The sequence below is a fragment of the Pteropus medius genome, unplaced genomic scaffold, assembly GCF_902729225.1.
Source record: "Pteropus medius unplaced genomic scaffold, Ma_sr-lr_union100, whole genome shotgun sequence".
Classification (NCBI taxonomy): domain Eukaryota; kingdom Metazoa; phylum Chordata; class Mammalia; order Chiroptera; family Pteropodidae; genus Pteropus; species Pteropus medius.
In genome coordinates, this window is record NW_024347790.1 from 2,948,807 (window position 1) to 2,967,266 (window position 18,460).

The following is an 18,460-nucleotide window of genomic DNA, read 5'->3' on the forward strand; positions in this document are numbered from 1 at the left end:
AGTTACGGGAATTAATAAACAAATATATAAAAATCACTATGCATATGGTTAAAATACAAGAATAAACTGTATATCACTGACAAATTTTCTATATATCACTGACAAATTCTGAAAGTAAATTTACAAAATGGTAAGAATTTACAATAGCATCCAAACCATCAAATTGGAATAAATCTAACAAGCGATGTCAAAACATTATACTTTACTATACACTAAAAGCTAACAAAATGTTATTATGAGGGTTAAACAAGACCCAAGAAAATGAAAGAATATGCCATGCTTGTGGATCTGAAGATTCAACACTGGAAAGATACTGACCATCTCTGAAATGTTCCATAAATTTCATAAATTAAATGCAGTATCAATAAGAATCTAAACAGTTTGTGGGAACTGAAAAGCTAATTATACAATTTATATTTTATAACTAGAGAAAATGATTTAATCAAGGGTCCAAGGATAGAGAAATCTTCATGAAGAATATGTAACTGAAAGATGTATACTGCTAGCTGTCAAGACCTGTCATACATATGACACAGGTGTTATTGCCAAGTGGTGCTAAAGAATAACAAAAAAATAAAAAATTGTTTAAAAAATAGAAGAGATGTTTAGACAGAGAAATAGTTCTTAAATAAGACTGAAACATTGTGCTGAGTGAAGTAAGTCAGACAAAGATAAATACCATATGATTTCACTTATATGCGGAATCTAAGGAACAAAAAGAACGAACTAATCAAAAACAGACTCACGAATATAATGGACAATTTGGTGATGGACAAAGGGGAGTGGGTTTGAGGGGCTAGGAGAATGGTGTGAAGAGTTAAAGAAGTACAAATTAGTAGCTGATAGTTAGTCACGGGGATGGGGAGCATGGCAGAGGGAATGCAGTTAGCATTAATATGATGGCTAGGTGGAGGGCCAGGGGAGGGAGGGAGCAATTGGGGGGATCGTTTTATGGACTATATAGATGTCTAACCAATGTACTGTATACGTGAAACTAATTTAAATAAATAAGTAAATAAAATTTAAAGTAAAAAAATTGTAAAGAAAAGAAAAATTGTAAAAAATCTGGCCTCACTAAATATTTTTTATACAATGAAGGATGTCATATGCCATTTTTAAAATAAGATAAACTGTAGAAATGTATTTGCATATAAGCAAAAGAAGACATACAGAATATTTAATAAATCATATAAATGAATAAGAATAAAAACTCAAAAGAAAAATAACCAACTGATAAGCTTGAGTCATATATAGAAAATCTAAATAGTAAATTCATGAAAAGATGATTAATCTCATCAGGATCCATGCACATGTATTTTGAAGCAACAATCAGAATTTTACATTCATCAAATTAGCAAAAATTAAAAATCCTGATAGTATTAAAAGTTGGCAAAAACATGTGGAGCAGATATTGTGTTTTTATCCATTGCTTTAGAGGACAAATTGGCAAAAATTTCCAGGAAAGCTGAGGATGCTCATGCTCAGTAATTTCACTTCCAGATGCATAACCTAAAACGTTTTTAACAGGTACACAGAGTTGTGTGTTGTTCAATATATACTGTATTTATGAGAAGCCGGGAACGATATACATCAATACAGTAATGGATAAATTGTGGCATAATCATTCAGTGAAAGCGATACATTAATTAAAATGAATGAACCAACAAGGACTAGTCTCAAAAGCATAACATTAGGTGATAAAACAAAAGAGTGAATGCACACTACACCATTTGTAAGATTTTTTAAAAATCCATAAAACGACGCCATATGTTATAAATGTATCCACATTTATTCACAGTATAGAAATGGCTGGGAATGGTATTTTCCAATTTCAGAACAGTATGACTTCAAGAAGGGTGACAAGGGACATAGATAGCAGTGATGGCAACAGAGGTAAGGGTTCAATTTTCCATGTTTTACGTTATCGACACGTAAAACAATATTTGCAATATCTGGGTGGTATTCACGGATGTTTCTGACCTTTATCTTTGCATTTTTCTTTAAGTTTGAAATATTTTGTACGCAAAAAGGAAATGTTAGAGAGTTGGTGAATCTTCTCCGGGATAACAGCAGCTCAAATGGAGAGATGGGAAACGGTTAAGGAAACTGAGCTAGTAAAATTGGTTAAGTCTTGGTAGCTGATTAGCTAAGAAGAGAGAATAGGGGACGGGAGGAGGGGGAGAGAGAGGGATGGATCGGAGGTAAAACTAAAGTGTAAATGTTAGTTGTGGGGACGTGTGGGAGTTGGGGCGGGGCGGGGATGGGTAGGGTAGGGGGCCACGTGGGCGACAGTGGTGTTATTAACATAAGAGAACACGGGGCAGGAGGCTCAGGAAGGAGAGAATGAGTTCAACTTTTAAAGGGCAAGTTGGAAATATTGATGTCATCCAGTTATAGCTGTAGTTGAAACTGGTCACACTAGGAAGAAAAATTAAGGATGAGGCTACAGTGCTTGAGAGTGAAAAAAAAAACAAACCCCAACAAGTGAACCAGGAGTTAGCGAAGTTTCCAAGGACATGGGGGTTATGAGAAAGGAAGAAAGAAAAAAAAAAAAATACAAGAGCGAAACGCTTGGCATCACCTCTACGTTGTAGTATGGGCCTATAAAGAGCTGCCAGGGCAGAGGGCTTACGGGACAGAGAGACAATCAGGAGAGGGCTGGCCTCAAGGCCAGTGGGAAAGAGAACTTGACAAAGAAGAAGGAGTGGTTGTCAGCGTAAAATGTTAGGGAGCAGTGACAGAGGCCCTGAATGGAGGTAAAGCTGTTGTGTTTAACAACGAGGCGGTCACTGATGGCCTTAGGAGGAAGAGGAGGACAGAGATGATGGTGGCTATCGGAGTGACTGGCTACTAAACGCATGCAGAGAGAATCGGGGGGCAACAATGAGTCCCTGCTTCCTGGGCTGTGTGTCAGCTGCCATCACCCTTTCTGCCCATTCTGATCGCCTCTCCTGAGATCTGTGTTTTTCCCAACTCAGTGAGCGCTCGCCCAGCTGCTGCCAGCCCTTCACCTTGCTTCTGTGGGTCTTTGCTGAAGGGAGCTGGAGAACTGCCTCAAAATGAAACTGTTTACCCCAGTCCTGCATAAATAAATGTCACTTCACTATTCCCTGCATCTGCATCATTGCTCCCCTATATTTCGCTCATCTTGTTTATCCTTGAAGCCGTCCTCAAACATTTCCCAGTCTCCTGAATTGCTTACAAATGGATGAATATTTGGAAAAAAAAAAAAATGTAATTGCTGTTGTTTGTTATTTTGTCCTGCCACTGTGCTTCCTTACACCATCTGCACCGGGGGTGGACTTGTTTAAAAAAGAAAAAAACACACACCCAGAAAGGACAGTCTCATGAATGTGAGCCCTAAAGAAAGAAGGAAGTCCTCAGTCTCTCCCCAGAAAAGATCTTTCCAGTTTCCTGGCCGAATATGCAGCCAAGATGTAGCTAAATCTGGGAAGCTGATCAAGTCAACTGTGAGCCCCTCACAATTGTGTTCCATGACACATGGTCTGTTGGTTGCTTTAAATGAACATCCCAGGAATAATCGCAACGGATACCTGTAATGGTACCGTGCGCTTTTCACATTACTTCCACGTGCGAGGGACCATTTCATCCTCCCAGTAACTTTGTGAAGTTCTGAGGCGCTGAGAGGCTACACGATCGAGGTGAAAAGCAGGGCAAGCCCCTGACGGGGCCGGGTCTTTTGATTCCCCACCCGGTGCTTTGTACCACTCTGGGTCATCTTCGATAGATGCCACAGCTGAGACCTGACAGAGGTACCTTTGAGACAGCAATGAGACAGAAGGAAGTAAAAAGGTAAATGGGCATCCTACATTGACAGATATAGGATCGATTCACCACTTCTTTGTGTGCAAGGTGGAATCCAGTGTATCCACCAGTGTTCCTTTCGAGGACGGCATTGTGCTTGTTGGAGCAAATTAACAAGTCTATTGTGCAGGAAGCCTGGAGCACAACGCAGCTCCGAGAGGCTAGGAGAGGAACACTGTGACTGGGTCAAGCGGAAAGAGCAAGAAAGAAGGGAAAAATCGTAAGGGGCAGAGTCAAAAAGGCAGAAGCATCCACTTTTCATATTATGACCTCTCCCTGACACCATATATTATGACCCCCTCCCGCCAAATCTACAGTTAAATTATGAAGCACGTGGAATGGCTAGGGTTTGTGGACAACGGTGGATATTGTGTGTCCAGATTTAGGAGGATGGAGCCACCTGAGGTCAGAGAGAAGAGTGAAAGTTCAATCAGGATGCTAGAAACCTTGTGGGTAGGGCTCCGGACTGTCACAGGCTCTGGATCTGGGATTAAAGCCAAGTTCAGCCACATTTCTGAAGGGCAGGAGGCCTCAGCAGGCATCTGTCTGGGTTACTTTAGAAATCAGGGAGAATTGCTAAATGCATTTATTTGCATGTCTTTGATCCTGTGTCTAATTAAATACACAAAGAAAAATACATACGTGTGATTTTATGTGCATATAATCAAAATAATTGATTAATCAAGAAACTATGTCCGCGACAGAGAATTTCAGTTTAAGTGAGGAAGAACATTATGCTTTTCATTGCATTCTCTCACAAAGGCAACTCTGGCTAAGAATGAGTGGATGCTCACTGAAGAATTTTAAGAAGATGTTGGTACTATCAGTTGAGGACGCTGCAGAGGCAATCTTTTCACTGCTGGAATGTTGGTTCCCATCAACTCTAAAATTTATTCTTAATTATTATTATTCATTGGAATAGAAAAAACAAGGGCTATGAAGCCATCAGAGATATCACCTAAGGTAGTTTCCCAATCTTAACAACAAAAGACAAGCATAGCAGAGAATTAAAATGTAATTTGGCCTTAAGCTTCGATTTCTGACAAGGCTGATTACTTTTTTCACTGAGTTGCCCAATACTAGCTTGATCCCAAATCTATTTAGTCTTTGATTCATTTGGATTTTGAAAGAAAGGGCTACAGAAGGTTCAATACTCTCATAGGGTCCATTTCAGATCTTTGATTTCACATTAAAGTTAGATCTTTCCTCTTCCTCATTATCGTCAAAAAAAAAAAAAAAGAGAGAGAGAGAGAGACATGAGTCAAGATTTCACTGCAAGAGAGATATCGTACAAAGGTGTTTCTATTCCTGGAAAACTTTAGGATAAAAACATAACGAAAAAATCCCAACGACGACAAAAACAAGAAAACCCTTCTTCTAGTTTTGTCTGTCAACACTGAGCAGGAAAATTGAGCCCAGCAAAAAGAATTTCCAGGTGAAGGCGGCAAACGGGCAGAAACGGGCAGGACACAGCCTATGGAAATGGCGGAGTCACAGAATTTAAATGTCACGTTGAGAAAATCATCAGCTGAAACTATCTGGGACAGGAAGGAAGCAAGCTGTAGGCAGAACTGACCCCTGAGGTGGAGGAACTGAGAGAGGGAGGGAAGAAAAACGTTTGGAATATGAAAGGGTACTGGGGGAGGGGAGGGGTGGGGGTGATGAAAGGTGTATTGGTCCCTTTTGCTGTTGCAACCAATAACCACGAACCTACTGGCTTAAAGTAAACAAACTTACTATCTTACAGTTCTGGAGGACAGAAGTCTCAAGTCGGTTTCAGTGGGCCTCGGTCAGAGTACTGGCAAGGCTGTGTTCCTCTGGGAAGCTCTAGGGGAAAATGCGCTTCCTGCTTTTTGCAGCTTCTACTGTTCCTTGGTTCATGCGCGCATCACTTCGCCTCTGCTGTTATGGCCACATTGCCTTCTCTGACACCAGCCTTTTCACATCCCACTTAGGAGAAAACTCCCATGATTACATTAGACTCACCAGGCAAATCTCATCTGAAGATGTTTAATTTAATCACGTCCACAAAGTCCTTTTTACTATATAAGGTATACATATTAACAAATTTCTGGGATTAGAGATTGGACATCTTGGTGGGGGTGGGGGAGGCAGGGGCTGATTCAGCTTACTACGGAAAGTGTCCACAAAAATATCAGAGATGCTGTGATCACAGTTAAGTGTGTGAATCACCATTTTAGTGCACAAGGAACAACCAGCCCTATTGTCCTGAAAACCTTCCTATAGGGTGACTAGTTGATGTCAATACACAGTGGTAGAATGCCTGCTTTGTGCAAGGGGCAGTGTCAGGGATTTGGAGGGAAACAGACTTTTGATCCTAGTGATGGGGTAAATATCTTATGCTTTCTTTCATCACTTTGCTACTGGGCCTTTCTTGTTCCTCTCCTGAAAACTATTTAGCTTCTGGTTCCATACTTAAACATTTACTCCCTTCACTTCAGGAAGCTTTACAGAGCCATTATGTTTCCCGGTGAGACAGGATATGCCCTGACCTCACTTCTTTCAGGAGGCGGGAAGGGACACACTCCGAGATAACCACTAGTAAAGTTGGAGAGTGTCTGAACCGTCCCTATTCCACCTGGCTGGGTCTAATGACTATCTTACTCATTTGAAGCAGTGTGGAGAGAGGGCAAAGACAGAGATGCCAAAGACGACTGCAGGCGTGATCACCTTCGAGTGCAAAGCAGCCTACTTCCCCACGGCTTAGCATGGTAAACCTATGGGATTTTCCATTTTTTCATTTTTTGCTTTATATAGTTTACGATGATGTTGTAGAAGGCTTATCAGTTAATGATTATTTAATCGCTTTGGTAGATTGTTCTTTTTAGTTTTAAAATATGCCCCCTCTATCATTATTAATGATTTCTATTTTAAATTACATTTTGTTACTCATATTTCTATACTAGCATGCTTTTAAAAAATGTAACCATGGTACAAAAGAAAATGGTGACAACATACTTTGCCATAAATTGAAAAATACTTATATAAACAATTGCTTCTATAAAGAAGCAACTGAGTGTTAAAAGCAGCAATATGAGTGTTAAAAAGAATTAGAAATGAATGATAAATAAAGGAGACAGGAAAAGGGTACTCAAAATTGGAGCCCCTGAAGAGAATCAAAATGATGACCGAAATAACAGAATAAAAGATTTAAAGTTAAACTTTCATAAACTGCAATAAGACTTAAATCTACATTTTATTTTATTTATTTATTATTATTATTTATGCCTACAGCATCTGGTCTTCCTAGGTGGTCTCCTATCCAAGTACTAACCAGGCCCGACCTTGCTTAGCTTCCGAGATCAGACATTGGGTTTGTTCAGGGTGGCATGGCCGTAGACCGTGGACTGTGGCTCCACTGGGGCGCGAACCAAGGACTTTCTGTGGGTAAAGCAGCCGTGCTAACCGCTACACTATGGAACCATAGTCCTTGAATCTACATTTTAGATGTGTACATTGTCTTGTAAAATTGTCTCAACTTGCAACAGCATTACATACCACCAGAAAGTAATTGAACTTTAAAGCTAAAGAAAATCCTTTTAAGTATCCAAAGGAGCAGGTCGATGTGAGGCAGGATGGCCATATAACTTAACATCCACATTAGGGCACTTCTGACAGTAAAAGGGAGCAAGACAGATGCTAAATGCACTGAGATGTTGAGGTAGGCAAATGGACAAACCAGGAACTACAATCACCCTACTTTAAGAGAAAAACGCTGCGCTGCTATCAGGTTTCTGGATAGCAACATTTAACTTTTGAAGAAAGTAGAGCAAAATTCAAGATTTTTAAAAATAAAAGTCATCAATTTGATATCTACAAAGTTATTTAAGTACACAGACAAGGAGCATCAAACATGCTAGAATTTTTCAAGGAATATTCTTCCTCCAAATGCTTCTTGAATAAAATATCAGAGGATGACTTCAGCCAAGTAAGAGATAATATACAGAACTTAACTAGCTGAAATGGAATGGTGGACAGAAGAAGAAATATACTGATTTGAATAACGTTTATGGCCTAAGACTAAAGATATTATATAAAAGAGCAACTAAATAACTTTTAGAATGAAGTAATAACCTTATAAATAAGAAGGACGAAACGTCAACGAAGCAAGGAATAAACGATAAAACTTGTTTAAAAATTATTAAAGAACTCTTCAAAATGAGTAAGAAAAATCAAGGACCCCACAGGACAATGAACAGATGATATCAATGGGGTTCACAGAAAAAGAAATTCTTTTATACATAAGAGAAATTAAAATTATAACTACCCTGAGATACCATTTTCATCTACCTTGTGGGCAAAAATTTTAAAGTTTCATCATATTTTCTATGGTGAAACTCTAGGGAGACACTTAAAAATAGACTTTATGTTTTAGAGAAGTTTCAGATTCACAGAAAAATAGGGCAAAAAACGACAGAGTTCCCACATTCCCTTTGCCCCTACACATGCACAGACACCCCACTGACCGCATCCTACACCAGAGAGGTCCCTTTGTTACGGTAAACTCCATAAATGCATTATTATCACCAAAGTCGACAGTTTACATTAGAGTTCATTCTTGTGCATTCCATGGGTTTTGAAAAATGTGTAACGACACGTATCTGCCATTATCAGACAGAATAGTTTCACTGCCCTAAAAATCCTGTGTTCTCCCTATTCATCTTTCCCTCCTCCAAATCCCTGGCAACCACTGATCTTGTCCCCGTCTCCACAGTTTTTCTGTGTCCAGAATGTCATATAATTGGAATCATACTGTATGCGGCCGTTTCGGATAGGCTTCTTTCACTTAGTAATGTGCTTCTCAAGGTCCTCCATGTTTGTTTTTTATGGCTTCATAGTTCATTTCTTTTGGGGAGACAGGTTTTTTAGGGGAGTGTGGTTGCAACACTTGTAGAAGACAGTTCAGCATGCCTAACAAATGTATAAATGCGTAAACAATTTAATTGAGCTTGAACTGTGCGTTCATACTAGGGAGACTGTATGTGCCAGGCTAAGTCATCTAAGTAGTGGGAGGCATGGCGATTTATCAGTATGGAAGTGATATAATTAAATTTACAGTTTAGAAGAGTCAGAGGAACTTTATAGGAGATATCTTAGTATTTACATAAAATATTGAATGTAAGAAGTAGAAGGCTGATAATGGGAACTAAAAAGGTGATTAACAATAAAAAAAACTCTAAAGAAAAAACAATGGAATCTGGATGGAAACATCTGGACGTCTCAGGATTTATTCATTTATTTATATTTAACAAAAAAATTACTGAATATCGATCATGTGCCAGCCTATAAAATGAATATTTGCATACCGGGCTTGGAACTAAGCAAAAGAAAAAGCGTACATATGTTGGAGATAAAGGTCTAAATCTCAGAAGAGAGGTTTACTTATGATAAACTTAAAAATTTTGAGAGTCATCCTTAAGGAGAAAACGGCTGAAGCAATGAGGATGGAGTAGTTTATCCTTTTGTACACCTAGGGACAGGATCGAAGGTAGAGGATATCCAAGAACTGAACTGTAGGGATTTTTCACAATTATAGGGCAAAAAAAGAGATGCAAATAGGAGGAGACTCAGTAATGTGCATAGCCATGGAAATAAAATGTGGAGAACATTCAAGAATGAGACGATGATCGAAAATATCAAAACCCATAGAGAAGTCACTAAGAAGAGGTCATTTAATTTGATGTGAAGCAGGGAAGCAGAATTACAAAGACCTACTAAGTAACGGATATTGAGAAAATGTGAGTAGTGGATAAAAATTACGAATTTGAGATCGACTAAAAGAATCGTAAGGAAGTTAACAAGAGGAAGAAACTTCAAAATATTTTTAAGATAAGCAGAAAATTGTGCATGTATGCAGACACTGTGGAAGGTATCAGTAAAGAGAGAGAGATCTAAGATTAAAGAGAGAGCAAGGTATAATCATTGCATCAAGATCCATGGGAGATCAAGTGCATTTTGATCTAAAAATATGTGTGAAATCAAATAACATACTCTTTAGGGAAGGAACTCGCCTTGGAAATAAGGGGAGAGATGAAAAAATTTGATTATAAATCCACAGTGGTGCAGGGCTTATTTATTTAAGAGATTCAGATGAAATGAGAAATAAAGTTGCAAAATAAAGTTGAAAGCTTCTACTAGAGGGTCTGTTCCTTGTGTCCAAAGGTTCCAGAACATCAAGCATTTGAACTACAAAGAAACACACTCATATAGCTCTACTTGAAATCATGGTGAGACATCCCATCAAACCAATAACTCCTCTAATGTAGACATAGCTGAGTCAGGCAGTGTTGGGCATTTCGGTGATGAGAATGTGAGAAATCCACCCAATATGCACCACTCTTTAGATAAACTACGTTATAAGTTATTTTTGCATAGAATGACAGAGCAATCCCATCATCCGGGGAAGCATAACTGCCGCTCTCTTTAATCGTCTTGGTTGCATCACGCACTGGCATTCTGTTTCCACGTACACTGTGGGCTGAGTCGCATGCATGGGTATGGTAGACAGAGCATGCACGTCTACCTGTTACATGGTAACTTCCACTCTCAAAGCAGGAGTGAACCCTGTCCGATCATGACTCTGATGATTAATAATTATTCACTAAGTCTCATCAGTTGATGCGTGATAAGAATATGGGCAGTTACACAGTTTGCAGGTATGATGACAATGGTTTACATTCTAAAGGCAACACGGTTAAGTATGGGAAACTTCATCTATCATTCTTCCACTCTTTTAGTGGGAAAAATAACCCCTAGCTTGAAATCGCTCTCACAATAAAAGGAGTTAACTTTGCTAGTCAACAATTCATGTAAACAGAAGGCCTTTCTGGCATGGTGGTATTAAGTGGCCACCTACAGAAATTCATGACATCTGTCCAATAACCCACATAATGTCATATTCTATTATTTTCTTTTTCAGGAATCCCAAAGGCAAAGTTCTATTTTTAATTGGATGCCAGTTTTTTAGCCACTGAGTTTTAGAACCCACAATATTAGAAATTTTTTATGCTTTAGGGCTGAATTAAAGACTTCTTAATTTCAAGGGCCCCAAATCAATGTATTTGGTAGGGTAATAGTTTACCTACAGTTGTAGAGTTAGAGTTTGTAGAACAAATTACGTTTATGAAGTATCTCATTTTTGAACCCTAATAAATAACTTCAGTAAGCTTTAAAGTATCAATTTTGCTAAAAGCATGTAATTACTTATAATATGAATGGCAACCTTCATATCTAAGGTAAAAACAAAATCAGAAATCACTGTAAGTTATCTTAATGAAGACTGAGTTAACACATAGACTTTTACTTCATCAATGCTCCTCCAGGCCTATCTCAAACTTATATACACTTTGTTCTCGGTTCAAATTTCCTATATCTATATTTCTTTTTTTTTTTTTTCAATAAACAATAGTCTATTTCTACGTTGATATAAATGGCTATGACATGTGACACTCTTTCACATCTAGTTTTAAAGATACCATATTGAAACCACTGAGAGCAGTGCAGGGGTTGGATATAAGAAAACTTTTTGACTTATCTAGTCTGTCGTTCTCATGAGCCTGTTATTAGGGGGACATTCTGCTAGCCAGTTTGGCTATGATGAGGTATAAGACTAAGTCCTTGGTCACTAAGTATTTTCTGTGAGGAAACAAAACTTTAAAAAAAGGGCAAAAATAAAGGGATTATATATTTTCATATTTTAATTGATAGTAAGGATATACATAAAAGGCCCCTAAAGTAGGAAAATGAGGAATAGAACTATTTAAACATGTGAAGGTGGAACAGCATGAAGAAATTAATCTGTTCACACTAAATAATTATCACACATGATGATCTGCCAAACTAATTAATTCAAGATCGTTAACAATATGGAAACGACAAAACACAAAGGGGCATCATCCCTTAGGATAGCAGGATCGTTTAAATACATGACTCTTTAGGGAAAGTTACATTTACCGAGTGCCTGATACTGTACACATGCTGTCTCATTCATTCAGTTCCCCACATAAAGCTGTGGAGTGGAACTCAGAGAAGGTCAACAACATCCTCAAGGTCATTCGGCTAGTAAGTGTTTCATGTCAAAGCCAATGTTTCTTCCACTATTTGCTTTTGTTCCTTTTCCAGCAAGGGCTATCCTTTCACTGAATACAACTAGCCTGTATCAGATCAATGTTTTTTGAATGTCATTAAGTACATTCAGTATAAGCAGATATAAATCATAACTCACATGTTTTAAAACCATCCATCTCCAACACCAGCAGGAGTATTTTATGGAGTTGTGGAAAAGGCTATTTCCCATCACTGGAGTTTCTGCCTCTCTTCCCTAAAATTAGTCCAGCTTAGTTATACAATGTTCATAGCTCTAATCGATCAATGCTTCCATGAGGAAGCCTCTCACTATCCTCCCGGATTAGTCATATTTCCTTCTTAGACACCCGGGCCTCTTAAACAGGACCACGGGGCCATATCTGAATCCCTCACAGCACTTGTCATGCTAACAGTTTTACATCTTTTTGAATGTGAGGATTTGATGGATGTTTCTCCACAAACACTGTGAAAGTAGAGACTATCTTTTTTTGCTCAATATTGTTTCCTCACATGTTGTACCTGGAAAAAAAGGTTAAAACATATATGTTGAATAAATATGTTATTCACAAATAGTCTTGTACCTAAGGAGGATCAATTAGCAAATGATATCCGTAGGGACTTTTTCTGTAGGCTGGCGTTTCTACTTTCCAGAAGGTAATATTAAAGTAAACACACATGCTGGTTAGCATTTCACAGCACCATATGAGATCACTCAAATCAGATTATGAAGGAGTCAACCATCTGTGACTACACAAGAGAGGGTCAACATTCTTTACATCTGTGGGCTTAAATGATTTTATTTATATAAAGAGGAAAAATAAAAGATTAGAGAGTTATCAAAGAAGTTAAATTCAACTTTAGACATTGATGGAAAATACAAACTGTGTGTCATGCACATGTATATTAGTACATTTATGAAGTTTTTAATACATGGAGCCACACAATAGAAAGTGAATGAATGAATGAATGAATGAAATCATCCTTGCTACGTGGAATAAACGAACAAACAAAAAAGTCAGTCAAACACGAACTTATCAGGGTTGTTTTCAAAGTCACGGTTGCTCACAGTACAATGTTTTGATTTTGACAGGAGCTGCTTTAGTCTGACCTTGTGACTAGAGAGTTGTTTGCACAGGTTTTTATTTAGTTCTGGGAAGTGGAGACCTGATATTTTTTATCTGAACCAAGACCCACTGCAAACGATGTTCTTTAAGAAGCCTTTATAATATCTTCTTTATGTCCTACCAAAATCAGATAAATAAATGTGGGCCAATTCCACTACAATTTTAGCACACAGAATTTATATCGTTATGGGTAGAGTTTGGAACATCTATATTATTACGGCTAAGTAAAGGAGTGGAAAAGAGGAAGTACACACTGAAAGTTAACAGTTATATACTTAACTTATTTTTAGATGGAGCTAAAATCTATAAATAATACTTTTCAAAGATTTCTCCAAAGGACGTGCAAACAGGATGTTTGTTGTTTAGAAAAATCCTTATTATTTTTATTACCTTACCATTGCAAATGTTTTTTTCTTAATAAGATGAAAGCTTAATTTTTTATTTATTTAAAATGTTACTGAGCACCTATCGTGTGCATGTGCTAAGGGTACAGAGATAAGTATGAAATCTATATACTGGAGTTTCATACACATATGCAAAATATAATACAATTTAATCTTTTAAAAACAAACTTCTGCACTTTACATTGTTTTATTTTCACAGTATCACTGTCTTTGTTTGAGAAACTGAGGCTCTGAGAGGTTAAATAACTTGCTTAAGTTCCCTTTAAAATGTGAGACCATGATTTGAACTAACTCCAAGTTTCTCTAACTCCAAAGCTCACTGCCCTTTTCACAAAACCTCATTACTTCCTAATACACATTAGGAGAGAAGAACAGGTACCTAGTGAGAGGTAAGTTTCATGCTGTCTAGAGATGGGATTGAGGAACATTTCTGCGTTTGAGAGATTAAACAGGTTCTCCAAGCAGAACAAAGATGAAGGCATATAAGTGTACAGGGGTATGGCTGGGAAATAGAGGGGAGTAGCTGGAGAAGAGTTGAGGAAGGTCCGTTGGACTCAGATTTTGAATGTGTTTGAATCTTCATAACCAGCAGGGTGGCAAAGAATGTTTTACACAGGGGAGTGGCAAGCAGAATTGTGTTTATGTTTGTAATTGTATGAAGGAATATATGGGTATGAGTTGGAGCTAGTGAGAAATCTTAGGCAAGGAAAACAATGTCTCTGAATAACCTAATCTGAGGTGGCAAAACCTTCAAGTAGCATCAAGGACAATGAAGAAGACAGAGCTAATTCCAGAGCTTTTTGTGGTGCTGTTATCTACTGGACTGGAGATCATTTGCTTATGAGAAGACTAAAGATGAATTAATCAGGTTTTCTACCTTGTATTACTTGGATGGTTTGTGGTGGTTTTAACTAAAATAGAGATCTCTGGATGACAAGGGTCTGGTGTGTAGAGCATTGATCAGACAATGAGTTTGGTTTGGGACAAGCACAGTTTGGGCATCTGCAAGGTATTCAGGAGAGACATGGCTGACAAGTTGAAATTGAAGTCTGAAGCTTAGAAAAGATCATACAAGGGATACGAACAGGGGTCGTTAAAGTCACAGGAATGTGTGGGACTGCAGGTCAGAGGGTGGAATTAGATAAGAAAAGGATCAAAGCCTGAACAATGTTATATATAACTCTGAGCAGTGAGGAACCATGATTATTTTCTTCATTCTTCTAACCCCCAAACCACGCGTAGTATCTGGCTCACAGCAGACAAGATCTGTCTTAAATGAATAGATGATGAATAAAGAATCAATGAAAGGAAGAGACGTCACTAAGAAATCTGAGAGGGAAAAAAGGATGAAAAAAAAAAATAAGTGGAGATGAAACTGGAGAGTACAGTGTTGCTGGACCAAGGGAGGAGAAAGTGGAATGGGGCAGTGATCGACACATCAAATGCTCATGCTATGTCATTTTTATTAAATTAGCCACTCTATGCACACATGTCATATTAATCTTCCCTAAATTTTATTTTTAAAATAAAATGTTATCATTCTCAAAGACCCAAATATTTTCAAAAAAGATAAAATTCAAACTCTCCATGCAACAATTAATATCCTCTCCAGTTTGGCACTGACTCATGTTTCTAGCTGCAGTCCTCACTGTTGTGAATCCTTCCTTCTATTCGTGTTCCTTTCTTCATTCTTTCCTGAACAAGTCAAGGTTTTATCCGATTCCATCTCTCTTTCCTCTACCTTTTAAAACTTACTTTCCACAGCTCAAGTGAAGTGTCATTTCATTCATGAGAGTCCGCTGAGCACATACTTGCCTAGGTCATGACCCATGGCATCACTGTTTTGAGGATTTACAAAAGCCAAGAACAACTATGGATTTATCTTGCTATAAGTGACAGCCAGAGCTTGTTTCCCTGGGTTGTAGAAGTTTCTGTAGAGATGAGTCAAGTGCGAGCTGCTCATCTGATTTTGAAGCTCTTCCCCACTATGCTCCCAGTTACAGTGACACTAGAAATAAAAATAAATAGGAGATGGCTGCAAGAGGATCATTTTCTTCAAATTTTGTTATATTTCTACTTGTCACTCTGGGGGCTAAGAAAACTTGCCATCTTTTTAAAAAAAATCTTTTGACTGACTTATCAGGGTAGAGCCTGTTGCACTCAATGATGGGAAGACATAGATAAGGGTCTCTGAATGGTGATGCTCATTGTGGGTGATGTAGATATGCATGCTGTTGGGGGGTGCTCATGGAGGAGTATAAATATAGGTGCTGAATGGTAATACAGCAAATGCTGATTTGGCTGCAAAAAAAATTTCTCTTCCCAGCCCTAATTAGTTAGCGGCCCCTTTACTTTTTTTAAAATTCAATTATCAAGTCCAATGAGAAATCTCTTCCAATCCACGTTATAACAACACCATTTAGGGGTTCCCATCACATCTTTTCCTGTTCATAATACACTAAATTATAACTGCGTGTTTAATTGCTATTTATCCCACAAGACTTTTTGAGGGAAGAGGCCATATAGCTAAAGAAAAAAAAAAAAATTTCCCCAATGCCTATCATGAAACTTGAATAGTTGGTATTGAATAAATATTTGTTGCATGAATGAAATGCATGAATACGATTTCTAGGTCTTGCATAATTACTGTAGCAATTCATTTAACTAATGAGGTTCAAGTCTCTTAGTTTCTGAGGGTGTCATACTTTTGCTTTTAAGTCTCTGGTAAAATTTGAGTCTGTTCAGAAGGTTAAAAAAAAAAGGAAAAAGAGAAGAAAAAGCAGCAGTAAGGGTCTGAAGGTGATGTTCAACACTAGTGTTGAGTTTAACAGGAGAGATTTCTGGGTAAGATGCCAAGTAGAACATAGTAATTCTAATGGCCACCTAGATTTCATTGAAACAGCAACCTCAATATAACAGAAGACTACACAGAAGGCTAATTTGAAAATCCTTTTATAAGAGAAAGAGAAATCCTACTTAGAAGAAAGCATCCCAAGAAAGAAGTGAGAAGATATTAGTAAAACCCAATTAACAACACATTAGTCAGATAAATGACAGAGGCGGAAAAAGGTGAGTATTGGGGCCTGTCAGGGACTCACCCAAACATTATGTCAGTTAGCACTCTGAGAAGCCACCTACCACTGTGGGTAATTCTCAGATTTGCACTTGGAGGGATGAGCTATAATAAACTGAATGACCGTATTGTGGGAGAAAGGGGCACCATCTTTGTTAGGTACTGCTGCAGTTCATATCCGGCATTAAACTAACCAAACTGGTTATTCTGAGAGCTGGGACCCAGTATGATGGCTCACTAGATACAGAGAATAAATCATATGGAGACTCATGTCTTTGAGGGGACTGCCCAGGGTTTATCACAGGTGTGAGGTGATAATTTATTTTGGTTGTGATATGCATTTCCCTCATAATTGGTAACGCTAAGCCTCTTTTCATGTATCTGTTGGCTCTCTGTAGATCTTATTTGGAAAAACGTGTCTATTCAGATCTGCTCATTTTTGAATTGATTTTTGCTATTGTGCCTATGAATTCTATATATATTTTGGAGATTAACCCTTTAACAAATATATGATGTGTGAATATTTTCTCCCATTTGATAGAATGCCTTTTTTGTTGATGATTTTCTTTCCTGTGCAGAAGCTTTTTAGTGTGATGTAGTCCTACTTGCTTATTTTTGCTTTTGTTGCCTTTGCTTTTGGTGTCAGATTAAAAAAAAAAAATCATCACCAAGACTGCTGTCAAGGAGCTTAGCGCCTACTATGTTTTCTTCTAGGAGTTTTATATATTCAAGTCTTTAATCCATGCTGAGCTAATTAATATTTGTGTATGCAGTAAGACAGGGGTCCAGTTTTCTTTGTTTGTTTGTTTTTTTGTTTTGCATGTGGCCATCCAGTTTTCCCAACACATTTATTGAAGAGACAGTCCTTTCCCTATTGTATATTCTTGGCTCCTTTGTTGTAATTGACCATATATGTGTGGTTTTACTTCTGGGCTCTCTATTCTGTTCTATCAACCAATATGTCTATTTTTATGGTAAAGGCTTACGGCTTTGACTATTATCTCTGTGTAACATACTGAAATCAGGAAACAGGATCACTTCACCTTTGTTCATTCTCAAGGTTGCTTTCACTATTCAGGGTGTTTTCTGGTTCCACACAAATTTTAGGATTGTGTGTACTATTTCCGTGAAAAAAATGCCAGGGGAATTGTGACAGGGATTGCACTGCATCCGTAGATTGCTTTTGATAGTACGGACATTTTAACAAAATTAACTATTCCAATCCATAAGCATGGAATACTTCTCATTTACTGATGTCTTCTTCAATTTCTTTCATCAATGTTTTATAGTTTTCAGTGTATAGATCTTCTGTCTTGGTTAAATTTATTCCTTGGTATTTTATTATATTTCATGAAATTGTAAATGGGGTTCTTTTAATTTCTCTCACTGATGGTGTGTTATTAGCGTGTAGAAACACAAAAGATTGTTTATTTTCTATCCTGCAACTTTACTGAATGCTTATTAGTGCTAACAGTTTTTCTGGTGGAGTCTTAAGGATTTTCTATATATAATACGTTATCTATAAATAGTGAGTTTTACTTCTCTTTCTATTGGAATGGTTTTTCTTTCTTTTTCTTGCTTAAATGCTCAGGCTAGGACTTCCAGTTCTATACTGAATAAAAGTGGCATCCTTGTCTTGTTCCTGATCTTGGAAGAAAATCTTTCAGTTTTTTATCATGGAGTATGTTAGCTGTGGGCCAATCATATATGAACTTTATAATACTGACATATGTTCCCTCTAGACACAGTTTATTGAGACTTTTTATCATGAATGGATGTTGAAATGTTAAATACTTTCTCTGCAGCTGTTGAGATGATCATGATTGTAATCCTTCATTTTGTTAATTTGGTATCACATTGATTACGAGGTGCTGAACCATCTTCGCAGCCCTGGAATAAATCCCATTTGATCATTGCGTGTAATTCTT

General features: G+C 37.7%; 1 protein-coding gene and 1 pseudogene across 1 annotated transcript in view; both read right to left on the minus strand.

Annotated features, from left to right (window-relative positions):
- The window catches only part of MINDY3 (MINDY lysine 48 deubiquitinase 3), a 397,126-nt gene that overhangs the window by 190,527 nt on the left and 188,139 nt on the right, over positions 1 to 18,460 (minus strand). The gene's annotated exons all lie outside the window — the stretch shown is intronic.
- On the minus strand, positions 7,072 to 7,187 carry LOC120614738 (uncharacterized; annotated as a pseudogene).